The sequence below is a fragment of the Monodon monoceros genome, unplaced genomic scaffold (genome assembly GCF_005190385.1).
Source record: "Monodon monoceros isolate NGI ecotype Baffin Bay Population unplaced genomic scaffold, NGI_Narwhal_1 Super_Scaffold_18, whole genome shotgun sequence".
Taxonomy (NCBI): domain Eukaryota; kingdom Metazoa; phylum Chordata; class Mammalia; order Artiodactyla; family Monodontidae; genus Monodon; species Monodon monoceros.
Genome location: NW_021703774.1, coordinates 74,128,024 through 74,146,757, shown reverse-complemented (window position 1 = coordinate 74,146,757; position 18,734 = coordinate 74,128,024). Strand labels below are relative to the sequence as shown.

The following is an 18,734-nucleotide window of genomic DNA, read 5'->3' as shown; positions in this document are numbered from 1 at the left end:
TCGTTTGGCGTGTCTCTCAAAGCCAGCTTCTGTGGGACTTGTCCTCCAAGACCAGGGGAAGCCTTTGTCCTCGCGGGGACGCCCCCTTGCCCTTCAGGAACCTGGAATCTGTTCTCTTCAGGCTGTAGAGAAGTTTTAGGTCGTGTTTTATTCGGCTCTCCCCCAAGTGCAGGGCAGGAACGCCCTGTGCTAGTGGGAATCACCCCGGACCGGCTGCCCTCCGGACTCCTGCCGGTTGCCTTGGCGGGCAGTGGGGTCTTGGGTCAGCCTGAGCGCTGGAACCGCCTACCTCGGGAAAGGCCCTTCAGGGAAGTGCAGCTGCCCCTTTGGCTCTTGCCTTGCTCTCGGTGCCCTGCAGGGAACGTAAAGTTTTCTGACATAACACAAAGGTGAAAAATCCTTCCCTGTGGTGGGAGGATGAGAAGACCAGATGGGAAATGAGTCAAAGGGAGGGGAGTATTCTCTAGAGCTTTCCAAAATTGCCTGCATGGGCACTGTCAGGTGGTTGTCTGCCCTATGATAATAATGCTTAATCGTGTCTTGTCCTGGCCTTGACCCAGTCCCAGGTCCAGTCTGAATCCAAGCTCAGAGGCGTCTCGGTTTACTGTACATATTCCATTGTGCCTCCCTCCAAAGTGAGGTAGTGATCCAACTTCTATTTCCAGGATCGCAGTGGATAGTAACCATGGGTTTTTTTTTTTCCTCGAACTTTCTGTTTTGCTGAAATGTACCTCAGGAAAAGAAAAAAGGTTTCGCTTTAGATAAATTAGTGCTCTCCACGCTAGGTACAAGAAAACAAATTCAGGTTGATAATTAGGATGAATCTCGAATACTTTTAACACTCTAGAAAATTCTAATAATTGATGTATAATTGCATAGAAAATATTTATGTCCTATCATACTTCCAGAGAGAACTGCTTGTATGCATCAGAGTGGTTTAATAATTTTGGTCTAAAATCTACTTTATGTTGTCTTCCAGATTTTCTAACAATGTGGAAAATATGGGTGGCACAGTATTCTAGTTTGTATAAGTCTTGGATTTAGTTTCTATTCAAAATCCTGATGAAAGTGAACTCCCTAAATTTCCTGTATTGGTTTTAGTATTCCTTAAGCAAACTTTAATTCCAATAAATATTTATGTTTTCAAAATTTTAAATTATGTGTTCCACTCTACTCAATACTGTGTAATGACATATATGGGGAGAGAATCTAATAAAGAGTGGATATATGTATATGTATAACTGATTCATTTTGCTGTACACCTGAAACTAACACAACATTGTAAGTCAACTATACTCCAATAAAAGTTTAAAAAAATTATGTTCCAGTATATTAAATATACAATATAATATCTTTTTTTTTTGGTACGCGGGCCTCTCACTGTTGTGGCCTCTCCCGTTGCGGAGCACAGGCTCTGGGGCGATGGCTCATGGGCCTAGTCGCTCTGCGGCATGTGGGATCTTCCTGGACCGGGGCACGAACCCGTGTCCCCTGCATCGGCAGGCGGACTCTCAACCACTGCACCACCAGGGAAGCCCCTCATATAATATCTTTTAAATGAAGATTAACTCTTATAATTCTAGAAATCATAGTGACTTAATTATTCCACTTACAATTTTGGGGTAAATGTTTTTAGGTATCATCTAATATGTGATTCCAACTTGCATTTCCATGTTACAATTCAGCTCAATTTGCGATTTTAAGATCTATCATTATCTTTAAGTTCTTTGACTGATACTAAATCGGGTTAATTAATGTGTAATCTTTGCCTGGAGAATTTCTAATTAAGGTAGAAATAACAAAACACTGTTTTAATATGCTGCCTCATATTTTTATAGATTATAGAGTGGCCATAGGTTAAAAGATTAAGATGTGTGGGAAACTTTAGGAGATGTTGGTGAATGTAGCCATCATGTCACTTGAAGAAGTGTAAAACACATGGACTGTCTAAGCCAGGAAGTAAGGACCTGTTGTTTACCTGAGGTCCTTGTTTATTTTTTTAAAAATCCTGATTCTTGGTTACTTGCCTTCTAGATCTGAAGTCACCCATTTTCCCCTGTGCTATGCATCTCTTGTTTCACTCACTGCTGGTGCCCTTAGGCTCTGGAAGGTGGATAAGCCTGGGAAAAACATGACGGGGTTTGGTCCCGCTGTGATTCTTATTTTGGATGACTCCAGATGTGGAGTCATCCAGATATGGATGCAGTAGGGGCAGGGACCTTGAGTTTGCTCCTGATGCAGCATCTCTCCTGGAGAAGGGTCTGGTACCGTAAGCACCTAATAAGTGCTTGCTGATTGAAGGCATCCTAATGCAAGGTCCTGGAAAGCTGAAGAGGAGGAGAAGAAAGTGGGTAAGATCCACAGCTGCCTAGAGTATAAGGGACAGAGAGAGACAACTAGGCAAACACTCAAAGAGAGAGACAGGGAAATATCCTAGAACCTAGAAACATCCTAGATTTTGTATGTGAAAACCAAAGAGCTCTTGTTTGCTCATGAGATTCAACAGAGGAATCAATGGAAGTTGAACCAATAACTTTAAGGATCCAGGTTTGCACAAGAGGCATTATTGGGTGCAGAATTCTGTACGTTGCAACAATCTGTCTCAAATGGGATAATTTTTGCAGAAATAGCCACATACTGTCAAGAAATCAGATAAAGACAGTCATGGGCATGCAAATGCACCCTGGTATAGGAGGGAGACCAGTCATTAGATCGTGTGCATCCAACCAAAGCAAAAATGAAACTTATAAAGAAAACTTATAAAAGAAAAACTTATAAAGAAACTTATAAAGAAGAGGAATAAATGTCTGGGACCGGTGTTTTTGTTTTTTTGTTTGTGTTTTTCCTCTCTAACTGATAAGCTGCTTGACAGGAAGCAATCCATAGTCATTCTGGCTGGTCTTCTCTGGATTCAATTAAGTAGGTCACCACTGAAAACAATTACAATTATTGGAAGACTTTCCAAACATCTTGAGAATATAGCTGCTGAACATATGCAATATGGTATCTCTGGGTAATGCCCACATTGTCCTTCTATTGTACCTCCCACTTGGTTGAGTCAGTAGGGCACCACTCCCCTTGTTAGAGTAACAGGTAGATGTACAGAAAGTTTGTTGTGATGGCAAGACTATGAAGAAAAAGGCTCTTTCCCTGAGTTGGAAACATACACTGGAATATAAATTAGCCCACCTATTGCAGTAAAAATAAGAACATAAAGAGATGCCTTCAGCTTCTGACAAAGGTGGAGTGACAGAAATCAGATTTACCCTCCTGCCTAAATCTCACTCTCCCCCTTTTCCCCACCCCTAAAGGGAAAAAAATGGACAAAAGACATGAAATACTGGTTTTCAAGACACTGGAAATCAGGCAGCAAAGGACAGCAACCCCTGAGAGATGAGACACAAACAAGATGAGTCCTGCCATTGGCCCAGCTTACTGCTTTCAGAGAGTTTCCAGGCTGGGCCCCAGGAGGGGGATCTGAGGTCTATTCCTTGGACTGTGGGGATGAAGCTGAGTGTTGGTGAAGAGCAAGGCAGCTAGAGTTCACGGGACAAAGATCCAGTGATAAGAGAGAGAGGGAGAGAGAGAATGCAGGGATATGAAAGGGTCTCCCTCAAGTACTCAGCAGAGTAATGAGCAGTGTATACTTATGAAGAAACTGCCTGAGGCTAAGGAAAGAAACTTTTAAAAAGATCATGGAACAATGCCTGGTGCTTACTCAGGACAGGCAATTGTACTTGCTCCCCCCAGCCACACTGGACTACACATAATTCATGGGCTATTGGGAAGAACACCCAGGAAACTCTTGTTTCAGTGGTGGGAATAATCAGCCCTGGACTGACCTACCTAAAAAATCATCAAAGCAAGATCCAAAGGGATCAAACTGTTTACAAGTCACTTAACTGTACCCCAGAACAAAACTCAAGAAGTTTTATAGGAATACCAAAATAGCCAGTGCCCAAGAAGGGAAACTTTGACAATGTCTGGTATCCAGTCAAAGAATGCCAGGCATGCAAAGAGGCAGGAAAATATGATGCATAAGGAGGAGACTAATCAATCAATCAAAACTGAACCACAACTGACATGATGTAAAAATCAGCAGAGAGGACGTCAAACAGTTATCATGACTGTTACATATGTCCAAAAAGTTAACTAGAAATATGGAACATGGCCAAAATTAAACTTTAGAGTTGAAAACTATAACATCTAAGACAATAAATTCACCAGGTTGAACAGCAGATTAGACATTGCAGGAAAAAAAAAAAGATTAGGGAACACAAAGCCATGAACAACTGACAAGATCCAAAATGAAACTCACTGTCAAAAAAAATGTTTTTAATGAACATAGTGTCATTGAGTGGTAGGGCAACATTAAAAGACTTGATACACGCGTGACTGATGTCCCTGAAAATACATAGGGAGAAGAAACAATCTTTGAAGAAACAATATCAGAAAATTCCAATCAGAGTAAAGATTATAAACCCACCGATCCAATGAGCCAAATGAACAAAATGAATGAGCACAAGAAACATGAAAAAACTATATCTAGTCACATCATAATTAAATTGCTCAAATCCATTGAAAAAGAATAAAATCCCCAAAGGGACCAGAGGAAAAAGATAGGGTACATACAGAAACAAAAATAAATGTCAGATTTCTCATCAGAAGCAATGAAAGTGAGAAGACAGTGGAATAACCTCTTTAAAGGACTGAAGGCAAAAAAGGCAAGGTGGAATTTTATGACTCCCCCCCCAAAGTCTTTCCAAAATGAAGGTGAATAATGACATTTACAGACATACAAATGCTGAAAGACTTCATCACCAGCAGACCCACATCACAAGAAATGTTAAAGGAGTCCTCCAGGAAGAACAACACGGACACCAGACGGAAATCTGGATGTGCACAAAGGGATGAAGGAAAACAGAAATGGTATCAGCATGGGAAAAATATAAGATTTTTTCTTATTTAAATCTCTTTAGAAACGTGGGACAGATTTTTTAAAATAATGATGTATTGTGGGGTTTATAACGTATGCAAAGTGAAATGCATGACAACAATAGCAATAAAGACAGGCAGAAGAGAAATGTGAAGAGATACAGTTGCTAGTTGCACTCTTTCAGGAAATTCTGGACTCCCAGGGACTTATCCTGGCAATCTCTTCTTCGACGCTCTTGACTTAGGCTCTCCTCTTATGCACCAGACACATACAGGAGGGTCCTAGTGGCGGAGCCTTTTCGGGAAAGTATGCTCAGTGTAGGAAAAAACCACAATGCCTTTGAGTATTTCCTAAAAAGGAGTAGCCTTTCGATTAACCGCGACATGCTAAGCCATTGCGCCACAGAGACAAAGGAACATTATTTTCCCCGCTTCCCCCCGGGATGAACAATCACTCCTTCCGCGCTGGGCGGAGCCTCTCGCCTTTCCCAGGACTGCGGCGCCGGCTCCAAAGCCTCGGACAACAGGAGAGGTGGAGTCCACGCAGCGCGTTCGTCTCGTGGGAAAGCCGTGCGTCGGGCGATTCCGAAGGCAGAAGGGCAGCCGAGCGTCCCCGCCGCAGATGCCAGCGCCCCGGAGACGCCCCCGGGCCTGAGCCGAGTGGGGCCCAAGGGAAGCTGAGTGCCCGATGGGCTCGTAATGGTTCTTTCTGTTCTTTGCTCCGCCTTCACCCGATCTTCTGCGCGGGGAGCGCTGCCCTCCCTCCGCTCGGCCGCGATCGGTGGGGCGGGAGCCTGAACCAGGGGGTGGGGAGAGTTGGTCCAAAGGGGCAAACGCAAGAGGCGAGAAAGAAGCCGGCGAGGTGGGGACGAGGACAACGAGACTTCCCAGAAAGCACGTGCCGGATTTAGGGAGATGAGAATTGGTTTTTGGTTTTCTTTTGTTCTATCATCCTATATCAGAATTGAAAGGAAAAGAGGGGAAACCGGTGCTCGGGCATGAGAGAGAGAATAGGAATACCTGCAATTTCCAAGAATAAAGCGGCGCAGTGACTGGAATCCTTTTATGTCACATGACATACACCAAGGGTAGTTGTTGTCATTTGGAATATGGCGCGCCGTGATCGTATAGTGGTTAGTACTCTGCGTTGTGGCCGCAGCAACCTCGGTTCAAATCCGAGTCACGGCATTACCCTTACACCTGGCGTCTGCTTTCCCTTTTCTTACACCCGGTAGTGGTCTACACTGGGTTCTCAGACATGTGGCAGCTAATTTTTATCCAAAAAGGAAATTATTTAGGTGTATTAACAGAACGAAACGCACAAATCATTAACAGACAGCTATTTGATGTGAAATTATCACGAGGATTACGACATAGAAAATTTTTACCAACCAAGTATGGATGAAACACTTTGATACATGGATGAAGCCCTTTGACACACTTTCCAGGTAATGCCTATCCATCTGCTGCTACTTGAAACTATTCTGATGTCCACCCCTCAGGTTAAGCTTGTTCTTTCTTCAAATTCACGTAAATGAATATATACTTTTTACTATCTAGGTATTATCAAGCAGAGATTCTGAAGTCGAGTTTCTCACTAGTAGGGGAATCACAGAGGTCAGCACGTCATGAAGGCAATGGACAAGACTTTGCCCTGGAGAAAGCACCTTCAAGATCATGGTACTTCTCCTGCCAGGTAACTCTAAGTACATACCCCACAGGCCACCATCTTTCACTCAGGGTCATCATTCTCCCCTCCACCTGAACCGAACCACTCTCCACAAAGAAATTCTAGCGAAGATCTCCCAATCCCCCCCGCCCCCCCCCCCCCCACGCAGAACACACGCACCCGCCCACCAGACTGACCACCTTTCGGCAGCGGCTCCAGAATCACAGACACCCACAGCCACTGTGCTGTCTCATCTACTGTTGTCTCTGCTGGCTTGGTCCGCCCTGCTCCCCCTCCTCTTGCCTTACAGTGGACATAACATTTATCCTAACAGGTCTTCTGAGTGAGTGTCCAAGGGAGAAGGGAAAACGTGCCCATTGCCTGGTAGAGACCACAGGGATTCAAAACAACTGCAGCTGGAGAAGTTGGGGCATTTACCTAGATCACCATCCTATTGATATTCTGGTGTTGATTTTTACACCTACCTTCTGCTTATGTCGCAGATAACAGCTTTCCCTTGTGGTAGTGAGATGAATTGGAAACTCAAATTACTCAGGGAAATGAATGTGAATGAATGGATTGAAAGAGAATATTTAAAAAATATATTCCCCCCTCCCTCAACTGACGAGTACATGGAGATGGCAAAGCCCTGGGAGGCCCAGCATGTCCGCTGATGCTGGGCCAGTCATTGGATCTGAACCTGTTGCTACTCGGAACACCTCGAGCCTGGGTCTCTGTCTCTGAGAGAAGCTTTGGAGGATCCATCTGCACGGCAGCGACCGACCACACCACCCTGTTTCCTTTTTCTGGGGAGGCTAAGCTGGGATCTTCCTGGATCACAAAGGTAGATATTTTAATGACCAAAAGTTATAAGAAAATATTATTGACATTTTTACTCATCAGGGAAATAAGCATTAACACTATAAGGAGGTATCATTACACACCCTCCAGCATGGCTGTAACTTAAAAGAATTCGTGCTCCAAATGCTGACACAAGTGTGGAGCAATTGCATCTGTAGTATAGCTGGTTTGAAATCATTCTAAAATACTGTTGGCACTTTCTAATAAAGTTCATCTTGTACCTACTCCATGACCCAGCAGTTGCAACACTTCTATGAATGCACAAGTATACAAAAAGATTGATATGGAATATTCATCAAAATACTAAGAATATTCATCAAGAACACTAATTAACACCAACCCCCCCACCAAAATTACTCCAATAATACCAAAATTAATAAGTGATATACATAATATGAATATGTTTAATGAACAAAATGTTGCATGAAACAAAAGTCAGTTACCAAAACTTAACATTCATTCATCTGAATTTCAAGAGGAGGCAATAGTAATCTATTGCAATAAACTTCAGAATAGTAATTAACTAAGTGATCTAGTGTAGGAATTGCCTAGAAAGGGGCTCAAGTGACATTTTTAGGATGATGGCAATTTTCTATAACTTGATCTGGGTGGCGATTACATTTGCCAAATTTCAACAAACTGTGCCTATGCCCTAAAGATTTGTGCTTTTTACACTATGTGAACTATAGTTCAATGATTTACTGTTCCCATAAAAATCAGTGGATGGTGGATGAAGGCAGGTTGGTGTAGACCATGACAACTAGTTTGCATTTTATTGTAAACTCACTAAAAACTCGTTCTCCTTTAGTGTAAAAAATCCCACTGATATTTGAAATATCTTTACCGGAAAAGAGGGCAATCACCATGTCATTTCGTTAGTGCAAGCTATAGACAAGTTTCCTTAAGAGGCGGTATTTCAACTTTGGGGATATGTTCTGCTCAACAGTGAGACAAGGAACCATCCTAGGTTTCACTTTGACTGACGCCCGCGGGTTTGTGCACTGTGGGATTTACTCCTCACCACATCGTGCTCTGCGGCCAGTGCCAAACTCTGCTCTCCAACCACTGCTAAGGGGCATAGCTGGTGCTGGCATTAAAAGCAAATGGATGGAATATTATTCAGCCATAAAAAAGGAGATATTGCCATTTGTAGCAGCATAGATGACCTAGGGATTATCATACTAAGTGAAGTAAGCCAGACAAAGACAAACATCATATGATATCGCTTATATGTGGAATCTAAACAAAACAAAACAAAAACGATACAAATGAACTTATATAAAAAACAGAGGTGGACCCACAGAGGTAGAAAACAAACTTACGGTTACCAAAGGGGAAAGGGGGGGAGGGATAAATAGGAGTTTGGGATATACACAGTGCTATATATAAAATAGATAACCAACAAGGACCTACTGTATAACACAGGGACCTATACTCCATATTTTGGAATAACCTATAAGGAAAAAGAATATGAAAAAAATAGATATGTATGTATAACTGAATCACTTTGCTGTACACCTGAAATGAACACAACAGTGTAAATCGACTATAGTCAATTAAAAAAAAAAAGCAAATGGAAAGACAGGTCATAGACACTACCTTGCTATAGCTTGGATTTGAACTGAGGTTGCTGCAGCCACTATGCAGTGTTATCCACTATACAATCACAATGCACCACAGGCCTGCAGGTGACTTTCTTGACATAAATATATTCACACTGCTTTTGCTGTTTTATTCTTAGATACCTACAGATGTTCGTGCTTTTCTCTCTTTCATGCTCTTCTCCGATTCTCCCTCCCCATTCTGCTACTTAATAAAAACAACTCTCATCTCAGAATCTGGCCCGAATCTCCTCACAGGCTTCCTGGGAGGTCTCGCTGTCTCATCCATGCCTCTGCTTGCTTTCGCTGCTTTTCACCTTTTCTCTTTGGACCTGATCTCTTTCCCGCTGCTGCCATACCGAGCACACCTACTAAACCTGCGGGGCAGATGGTCGGGTGAAGGCGGAGCAAGCCGGGAGCCGTCACAGAGCCCACCGGGCGTTCCGCTTCCCTTGGGCCCCACTCGGCTCAGGCCCCGGCCCTCTCCGGGGCGCTGGCATCGGCGGGTGTGGAGCAATGCGCAGTGGGGACGCTCGGCTGCCCTTCAGCCTTCGGAATCGCCCAACGCACGGCTTCCCCATGGGACAAACACGCTGCGTGGACTCCACCTCTCTGGTTGTCCGAGGCTTGGAGCCGGCGCCGCTGTCCTGGGAAAGGCGAGAGGCTCCGCCTAGCTTGGTAGGCATGCTTGCTCTCTGTGAGCCTGAGGACAAGGGACTCGTCGTGTCTCTGTGGCGCAATCGGTTAGCGCGTTCGGCTGTTAACCGAAAGGTTGGTGGTTCGAGCCCACCCAGGGACGCGTGTCACCCTTTTAGAATGTAAAGGATGTACCAAGGTTTCTAGTCTGCGCATCCTCTCCCGTGTTCCACTACTAGGCTCCTGCCCCCTGACACAGGAGGACCTAAGTCCAGATAATCACTGAGCCTCAGAGACGATCTCTGGAGGAAAGCACTGGGAATCCCGGCATTCACGAAAGAGTAGACTCATCATCTTTACCCTGTAAACTCCTTTTACCAATGAAGTTTCTTACACTGTTTGTACTAGTCTTTATTTAACCCTTTCCATATACTTTTGCAATTAATTTGGTACTATGCTTTTCCTATTACAAGTAATGCTACAGTCATCATTCTTGTACACATGGCTATAGGGTAGAATCTTGGAAGAGCAATTATTCTATCATAGCTTATACATGGTTTTGCATATAATTCCATTTTCTCGCCTTTGTTGGCTTACTAGTTATAACTCTTTCTCTTGTTATTTCATTGATTGCTTTAGGCTTTAGAGCAGACATCTGTAACTTACCACAGCCTGCCTTCAAGCTTTTGTTGTCATGCATTTTACTTAGCATATGTTATGAACCACAAATCCAAGGTTATTACTTTTCCTTAAACTCTCCCATGTTTTTAAAGAGATTTAATTGATAATAAAAAATCATATATTTTCCCATGCAGATACTATGTCTCTTGTCCTTTCATTCCTTTGCTTTTTTTATTTAAATTTTTTTTATTGAAGTGTGGTTGATTTACAATGTTGTGTTAATTTCTGCTGTACAGTAAAGTGATTCAGTTTATATATATATACATATATATGTATATATACAAATATATATATATGCTTTTTCATATTCTTTTCTATTATGGTTTATCCCAGGATATTGAATATAGGTCCCTGTGCTATAGAGTAGGACTTCATTCCTCTGTGTACATCCAGAATTCCATCTGATGTGAACTCTCTTCTTCTTGGAGGACTCCTTTAACATTTCTTGCATTATGGATTTGCTGGTGATGAAGTCTTTCAGCATTTGTATGTCTGTAAATGTTGTCATTCACCTTCATTTTTCAAAGAGTTTTTTTTTGGGGGGGGGGAGGAGGCATAGAATTCCACCTTGACTTTATTTTTCCCTCAGTCCTTTAAAAATGTTGCTTCACTGTCTTCTCACTTCCACTGCTTTTGATGAGAAATGTGACATAATCTTTTTGTTTTCTGTATGTACTGTGTCTTTTCTCTCTGGCTGCACTGGGGAATTTTATTTTCTTTTTCAATGGATTTGAGCAGTTTAATTATAATGTGACTAGGTATGGTTTTCTTTATGTTCCTTGTGCTCAGGGTTCATTTGGCTCCCTGGACTGGCAGGTTTATAATTTTCATTATGATTGGAATATTTTCTGTCATGTTTCTTCAAAATTGTTTCTTCAAAACATTTCTCCTGGTATTTTCAGAGACTCCAAACACTCCTATTTTAGGCCGTTTAAAGTTACTCTACGATTTAATTATGCTATGTTCAGTAAAAAAAAAAAAAAAAAAAAAATTTAACTGGAGTTTCATTTTGGATATTTTCAGTTGTTCAAGGCTTTGTGTTCCCTAATCTTTTTTCCTGCAATGTCTAATCTGTTGTTGATTCACAGATGTTATAGTTTTCATCTCTAAAGTTTGCTTTTTGCCATTTTTGTATGTTCCACACTTCTAATGAACTCTTTGGACATATGTAACGTAGTCATGATAACTGTTTAAACTCCTCTCTGCTGATTTTTACATCGTTTCAGTTCTGGTGCAATTTTGATTGATTACATTCTTCCTTTCGCATCATATTTTCCTGGCTCTTTGCATGCCCTGCATTTTTTTTGCTTGGATGCTGGACATTGTCAAAATTTCCCTTCTGGATACTAACTATTTTGGTATTCCTATGAATTATCTTGAGTTTTGTTTTGGAGTACAGTTAGGTGACTTGTAAATGGTTTGATCTCTTTGGATCTTGCTTTATGATTTTTTAGGTAGATCAGTCTAGGGCTGATTATTCTAGGGCTGAGTGTTCTTCCCAAAGGCTCATGAATTATATGAGTAGTCTAGTCTGGCTGGTGGTGGTGAGTACAATTGCCTGTCCTGTGTGAACACTGGCACTGTTCCATGATCTATTCAAAAATTTCTTTTCTTGGTCTCAGGCATTTCTTCACAAGCATGCTCTTATCACAACTCTGCTTAGTACTTGAGGGAGACTTTCATATTCTTGGATTCTCTCTCTCTCTCTCTCTCTCATCACTGGACCTTTGTTCTGTGAACTCTAGTTCCTTTGCCCTCCACCAACACTCAGCTTCATCTCCACAATCTAAGGAGCTGGTCTCAGATAGCCCTCCTCATGCCCAACCTGGAAACTCTCTGAAAGCATTAATGTGGGCCAATGGCGGGACTCAGCTTGTTTCTCATCTCTCAGAGATTGCTGTCCTCTGTTGCCCGATTTTCTGTGTCTAGAAAACTGACATTATGTATTTGCCTTTTTTCCCCTTTGGGGGCAGGCAAGAAGGGGAGGGTGAAATTTCAGGCAGGAGGGTAAATCTGGTTTTTGTCATTCCACCTTTGTCAGAGGCTGAAGGCATCTCCTTACGTGTTCCTAGTTTGATTTCAGTAGCAGGTGTGCCAATTTGTATTCCCATTTTTTCAGCTCCATGAAAGAGCTTTTTTCTTCATATTCTTGCCATCACAACAAACTTTGTATACATCTATATGATACTCTAACAAGGGGAGTGGCGCCCTCCTGATTCAACTAAGCCCGAGGTACAACAAAAGTCCAATGTGGACATTACTCAGAGATACCTTATTGCACATGTTCAGCAGCTAAACTTGCAAAATGTTTAGAAAGTCTTCCAATAATTGTAATTATTTTTGGTGGTGACCTACTTATTCAGGTGCAGAGAAGACTGACCAGAATGACTTCCAATTGCTTCATACTAAACAGTTTATGGATAGGAGGGGGAAAAAACACTGGTCTCAGACATTTATTCTTCTTCCCTTTTCTTCATGAATATATTTTTGCCATCTTGGATGCACACATCTAATGATTGGTCACCCTCTTATTCAAGGCTGTGTTAGCATGCTAATGACTGTCTCTATATGATTCCTTGACAGTGTTTGGCTGTTTCTGCAAAAATTATCCAATTTGAGACAAATCACCGTGACAAACAGGATTCTGCACCTGACAATCCATCTTGTGCAGACCTGGATGCCAAGAGTTACTGGTTGACCTTCCCTGGGTTCTTCTGTTGAATCTCATGAGGCTTTTACACACTAAATCTAGTTCTTGGACATTCTCTCTACTCTCTTAGTGTGTGTCTTTGTCTGTCTTTCTCTGTCCCTCATACTCTAGGCCTCCACCAACATACCTACTTTCTTCTCCTTTTCAGCTCTCCAGGACATTGCACTAGATTGCCTTCAATCACTGAGCACTTATTAGGCACTTACTAGATGCCAGGCCTTGCTATGGGGGGAGGGGGAGAGAGATGCTGCATCATGAGCCAACTCAAGGTCTCTGCTCTGTGGAGCCCACATCTGGAAGCATCGAAAAAGGCAGTGCAGCGGGAGCATAATTGGTTCCTGGCAGTTTTTCCCAGGCTTATCTGCCCACCTTGGCCTAGGGGCTCTAGAAGTGATAGAGACAAGAGAAGCATAATGAAGAACAGTAAGATGGATGACTTCAGGCCTAGAGGTAGGTAACCTAGAACCAGAAACATTGTTTTATTAAATAAACAAGCACTTTAGGAAAACAGGAGGCTTTCAGTGACAGCTCCCTACTTCCTGGAGCAGATATTCCACGTGTTCTACAATTCTTGCAATTACATTGATGGCCACAGTCACCAACCTCCCATAAACGTTACCTGAGCCTCCTCTCAACCTGTTCACATATGGTCATTCTCTAATCTATAAAAATACGAGGCAGCATCATAGTAGAACAGTGTTTCTCATTTCTGTCTCAATTATAAATTATACAGGCAAAGACCACACATCAATTAATTTAATATCAATCAAAGAACTTAAAGATAAAAATAGACCTTAAAATCAAAAGTTGAGCTGACACATAATAGAGAAATGCATGTTGGAATCATACAGTAAATGATACCCCAAATTGTAAGTGGAATAATTAAGTTACTCTGATTTCTAGAATTATAATAGTAAATCTCCATTCAAAATATATTATATGGTATATTTAATTTACTGGAAAACATGATTTTAAATTTCATAAACTTAAATATTTATTGGATTAAAAATTTCTTGTTAAACAAGTAAAACCAGTATAAAAATTTAGGCAGTTCAATGTTATTAGAATTTTGAAGAGAAAACAAATCCAGGAAAAAAAAATAAATCCAGGACTTGTGAAACTAGAGTACTATGCTACCCATATGTTCCATATTATTGTAATATTTGTAAAACAACATAAAGTAGTTTTTAGACTGAAATTATTAAACTGTTGTGATGCATACAAGGAGTCATCTCTAGAAATATAACATTTTCTGTACAATCATATGTTAATTATTAGAATTCTCTAGAGTGTTAAAAGTATTCGAGATTTATCCTTACTATCAACTTGAATTTTTTTTCTTGTACCTAGCACACTAGGTACATACTAATTTATCTCTATGATACAGTAAAGCTAAACTTTTTGGTTTTTCTTCGGAGTTACATTTCAGAAAGAAAGTTCAGTAAAAAGCACCTTGGATGCTATCCACTGGAATCCTTAAAGTATAGAGGCTCTATCAGAGCCCCACTTTGGGAAGTGACACAGTGGAATGAATACATAACTACAAAATCAGGATGCCAGCGAAAGGACACTTCCCTGACCAGGGACTGAACCCAGGTCATGGCGGTGAAAGCACCGAATCCTAACTATTAGACCACCAGGGAGCCACGCAAAACGTCCAACTTAGTGTCTTCAGGTGGAAACTGTGAAAGTAAAAATTAAATTCCTGAGATGCCTAGAGCAGGAAAGGAGGTGATTCCCAGTGGCCCAGGGCTGAAGGCAGCTGTGAAATGCTCCCAGCCCTTGCGCCGCTGCTCATCACCTTTCACCTCTACTGTTCTGGGTGACGCTTTGGGCTCTGAGGCCAGGCCGCAAGGTAAGTGGCTGGGTTCCATCCTGGTCTAGCTTTAGCGCTGTGTGCGGCAGAGCCAAGGTCATGCTCTCTTTCTGAACCTCGGTTTCCTTATGTGTCAGGTGCTGACTTGGCTCTCAGAGGCTGATGAGCGATTCCGTCTACTTCCTGATCTCTGAGCTCACTACAGGGGCTCTCCTGATAATGGCACGTGTAAGGACTCCTTTACGTGCCCCTACCAGCTGCAATTCTGGAGCCTGAAATTCGTCTACGTGTCTTTGGGTCGAGCACCCGGTGCCGAGTTGGGTCGGTCTCTTTTGTTCTGTCACACAAATCAACATGTTCCGCAAGCGTGCTGAGGTGGGGTAAGCAAGTGAGCGTCACAGGGATAAACTTCTTGTTTCCAGAGACAAAATACGTGTCAGCGTGTAGAGGAGATTTAGGCGCCACATGAGAAGGTGAGGGGATTTCCGAATGTAAAGACAACCTTAACACTTGGCTTTGTCCTGTGCCCTTCTTGATCTGTCTGTGGCCTTGTCTTCAAAGCGACACAGAGCAGACAAAGGAGGGATGGCTGCTAGTGCTGAGTAGGCTTTCGGGCAATAAAGGAACTCCTCCTGTATTTCGGGGAGATAAAAATACAGCTGCACGCGCTACCTCAATCCACCCCACTCGCCCCGTTTTTTGATGTTTAAACGTGAATGTTTAAGTTTCAGAAAAGAATCCATGTGTTTCCGCCTGGTTTCGAACCAGGGACCTTTCGCGTGTTAGGCGAATGTGATAACCACTACACTACGGAAACAGCTCTATCTCAGACTCCTCATGACACATCCAAGAACTGTATCTCTTGCCACGACTGGCCACAAATATTTTCGAAAGCAAAAGACCCTGGGAGCACAGGCGTGCCCTCAGGTAAGGAGACTGCAGCTCCCGAGAGGCCCTCGTTTAGGGTTCCTCGCCTCTCCCGAAGCGAGGTCCCTGGGGCCCCCAGAGCTTCACTTGCCGATCCCGCATCCAACACACAGCTATGCACCGAGTGCAGGGGTCGCCCGCACGGACTCTCCAGCTCCCGGAAGCCCCAGGAGCCGGGGGTTAGGTGAGCCTGAGCCCCAGGCGACCTCGCATCCCAGCAGCGTGGACACCACCCCTCCAAGGCTGCGGACCCGCGCCTCGGTGGCCGTTTTCACGGCGCAGGCGGTCAGTGCTCTGGGCTCTCGGAAATGATCGATGCTTCGAATCCACCCGGGAACCATAGGACCCGCCCTCCCCTCCCTCCCCTCCCTCCCCTCCCTCCCCTCTGCTCCTTCCTCGAAAGCCCTTTCGTAGCAGCCCTTCTCCGGCGTCTCCCAGCAAAGGGGCTTCCTCAGGTTCCTGCCGCTGTGGCTTATTCTAGTCGTCTAGTTGAAGTCCAGTACTTTAATCACACTTTCACGTTTAGCAGGAACCGTAGCAAAGGCTGACGTCTCAGGTCATTTGGCTGTTGGAAAAACATCAAGCATCAACGCAGGCCGAGCTGCGCTTCCCGGCCTGTATTGACTTCGTTTGAAGACCAAGCCCAGCAGAAAGCCGCGGAGGACGCAGGCGCGGTCCACGCCGATCTCACGACTGTTCATTCCTCCCTCGTCATACGTGACATTCTTCTTGAGCAGCAGTTTTGTTTTACCTTTTACAATGTCTGAAACATCTTTTATTTGCCTTTTATAATTTTCCAGTTCAACAGGTCATGGAGAGCGAATTTTAACCTAGGAAGACAAAGAGGTAAAGGCGGTTTTGCCAGAAAGCCGGTGTCTGGAGGGGGTTTCGTGTTCACCTCACAGCACACGGCCAGCAGGCCGACAACTTTCTTTTTGCTGAAAGACTTTAATGCAACGTTGTCTGTCTGTGTGTCTGTGTCTCTCTGTCTGGTTTCCTTTAAAAGTAAAGCTTTACAAGTTTGTGGAAGCTTGTGCCACTTTCTCCAGTCGTTGTTTTCCTTCTTTCTCGTTGTGGCGGTCACCGCGTTTCCTTCACACGTGAGGTTCAAGTGCTGCGACCCCGAGGAAGGCGCGGGCAGCGTGCGCATTGACCCCCAAGCCGCGGGGCTCTGCCTTGTTGCGCGTCGACTCCAAGTGCCGTCGAGGGTGCGACCGGACTGCAGCATCCTCGCCAGCGCTGGAGGGCTGAGTCCCCAAAGAGGCGGACTTGAAAATAGCTTTAGATCAGGACATTTCATGAGGTTTTCCCCCTTTTCCCTCCCCTCCAGGTTCCAGTTTTCACCTCCCACGCGCAGCCAGAGGAACGGATTCGGTCTTTCGGTCGCGTCCGGCGCGCTGCCGTCCCACGTGGACAGGACGAGGGGGCGGTCGTCCTTTCCCCGACAGGGGAGAAGGGACAGCGGGCCCCCGAGGCACCACAAACACACACCCGCGCTGCTGGGGCCCGCAAACCCGATCAGGTGGCCCCTGGAGCCTCCCTGCAGCCGCAAGGGAAGGCGCGGGGCTCCAGAGCCGGCGAGAGGAGCACGCTGAGGGCACCCGGCCCCGGCCCTGGCCTCGAGGACGGGCCCGGAAGAGGGACGCAGCCCAGGAAAAAACGCAAGGGTCGCCCACCCACCCCCATCCGAAGTTCAGGGTGAGAGAGCCGAGCGTTACACTGATTTCCCCGCCTTTATCATGAGAGTCGTTTGCCCAAGTCCAGAGTCGTGAAAAGGAGGGACTGTGTAGGCCAAAGTCCACCTGGACTGAGAAGCAAACACGAAGTCCTAACTAACTGCATGTGGGGTCTGAGGAAAACGCTGCGTGAGAGACAACTCTTGGTCGAAGCCTTAGGACCTGGAGTTGGCGTCATCTAAGGCGGGAGAACGGCAGGCGCCGCAGGTAGTGAGGGGAAGACCCGGAATCCAGGTCTGGGGAGAGGTCATGCTCTCTTTCTGAACCTCAGATTCCTTATGAGTCAGGGGCAGACTTGGTTCTCAGCGGGGGATGAGCGGATCCATCTACTTCCTGATCTGTGACCTGATGCTGGAGGGTCTCCTGATAATGGCACGTTTACCGGCTCCGTTTCCTCCGCGGCCAGCTCAGTTCGCAGAGTCTGACATTCTTCATCTTTGGGCCTTTGGCTTGAGCCCCCGGTGCAGAGTTGAATTCGTTCTCTTTTGTTTTGTCACGCAAATCAAATTGTTCCTCACATGTGCTGGGGTGAGGGAAAGCCAAGTGTGCTTCACAGGGATGTACTACTACTTGGTTTTCAGAGACATAATACGTGTCAGCGTGTTTCGGAGATTTAGGCGCCAGAGGAGGAGGTGAGGGGATTACCCCGAAGTCCATCTTGTCCTGCGCCCTCCTTGGATTAACTGGCTGTGGCTTGGTCTACAATATGACTAAGCAGAGAAAGGAGGGCTGGTTCCTAGTGCAGATTAGGCTTTCAGGTAGTAACGAAACTCCTCCCAAGTATCTTGGGCCAAGGAAAATGCAGGTCCGCCCGCTGCCACACACCTTCTGCCCCCCTTTTTAGTTTGTTGAATGGGAATATAAATGTCAGGGAAAAGAAATATGTTTCCACCCGCGTATGAGGCGAATGTGATAACCGCTACACTATGGAAAAAAATCACCTATGTGTGGGTTCAAACCTATGTCCATGAAAAGCTCAGGTCCTGCCACCACTATCCTAGTCACCAACCTTGTAAACTAAAGAATGAACCTGGAACCACCAGTGCTCTCTCAGCGGAGGAAATTGCGGCTCCCGAGAGGCTCAGCTTTAGGTTTCCTCATCCCACCCCCCCGCCCCATTTTACAGATGAGGTAGCTGAGGTAACTCAGACACTGGAAAGTT

At 44.4% G+C, this 18,734-nt stretch overlaps 3 non-coding genes and 1 pseudogene across 3 annotated transcripts; 2 read left to right on the top strand and 2 right to left on the bottom strand.

Annotated features, from left to right (window-relative positions):
- Nucleotides 1–6,051: 6,051 nt before the first annotated feature.
- On the top strand, nt 6,052–6,123 carry TRNAH-GUG. Its single transcript has one exon. It is a non-coding gene; the product is annotated as a tRNA-His (tRNA).
- Nucleotides 6,124–6,484: 361 nt separating this feature from the next.
- Nucleotides 6,485–6,639, bottom strand: LOC114900168 (annotated as a pseudogene).
- Nucleotides 6,640–9,791: 3,152 nt separating this feature from the next.
- On the top strand, nt 9,792–9,865 carry TRNAN-GUU. The gene has a single exon. It is a non-coding gene; the product is annotated as a tRNA-Asn (tRNA).
- Nucleotides 9,866–15,653: 5,788 nt separating this feature from the next.
- On the bottom strand, nt 15,654–15,726 carry TRNAV-AAC. Its single transcript has one exon. It is a non-coding gene; the product is annotated as a tRNA-Val (tRNA).
- Nucleotides 15,727–18,734: the final 3,008 nt, after the last annotated feature.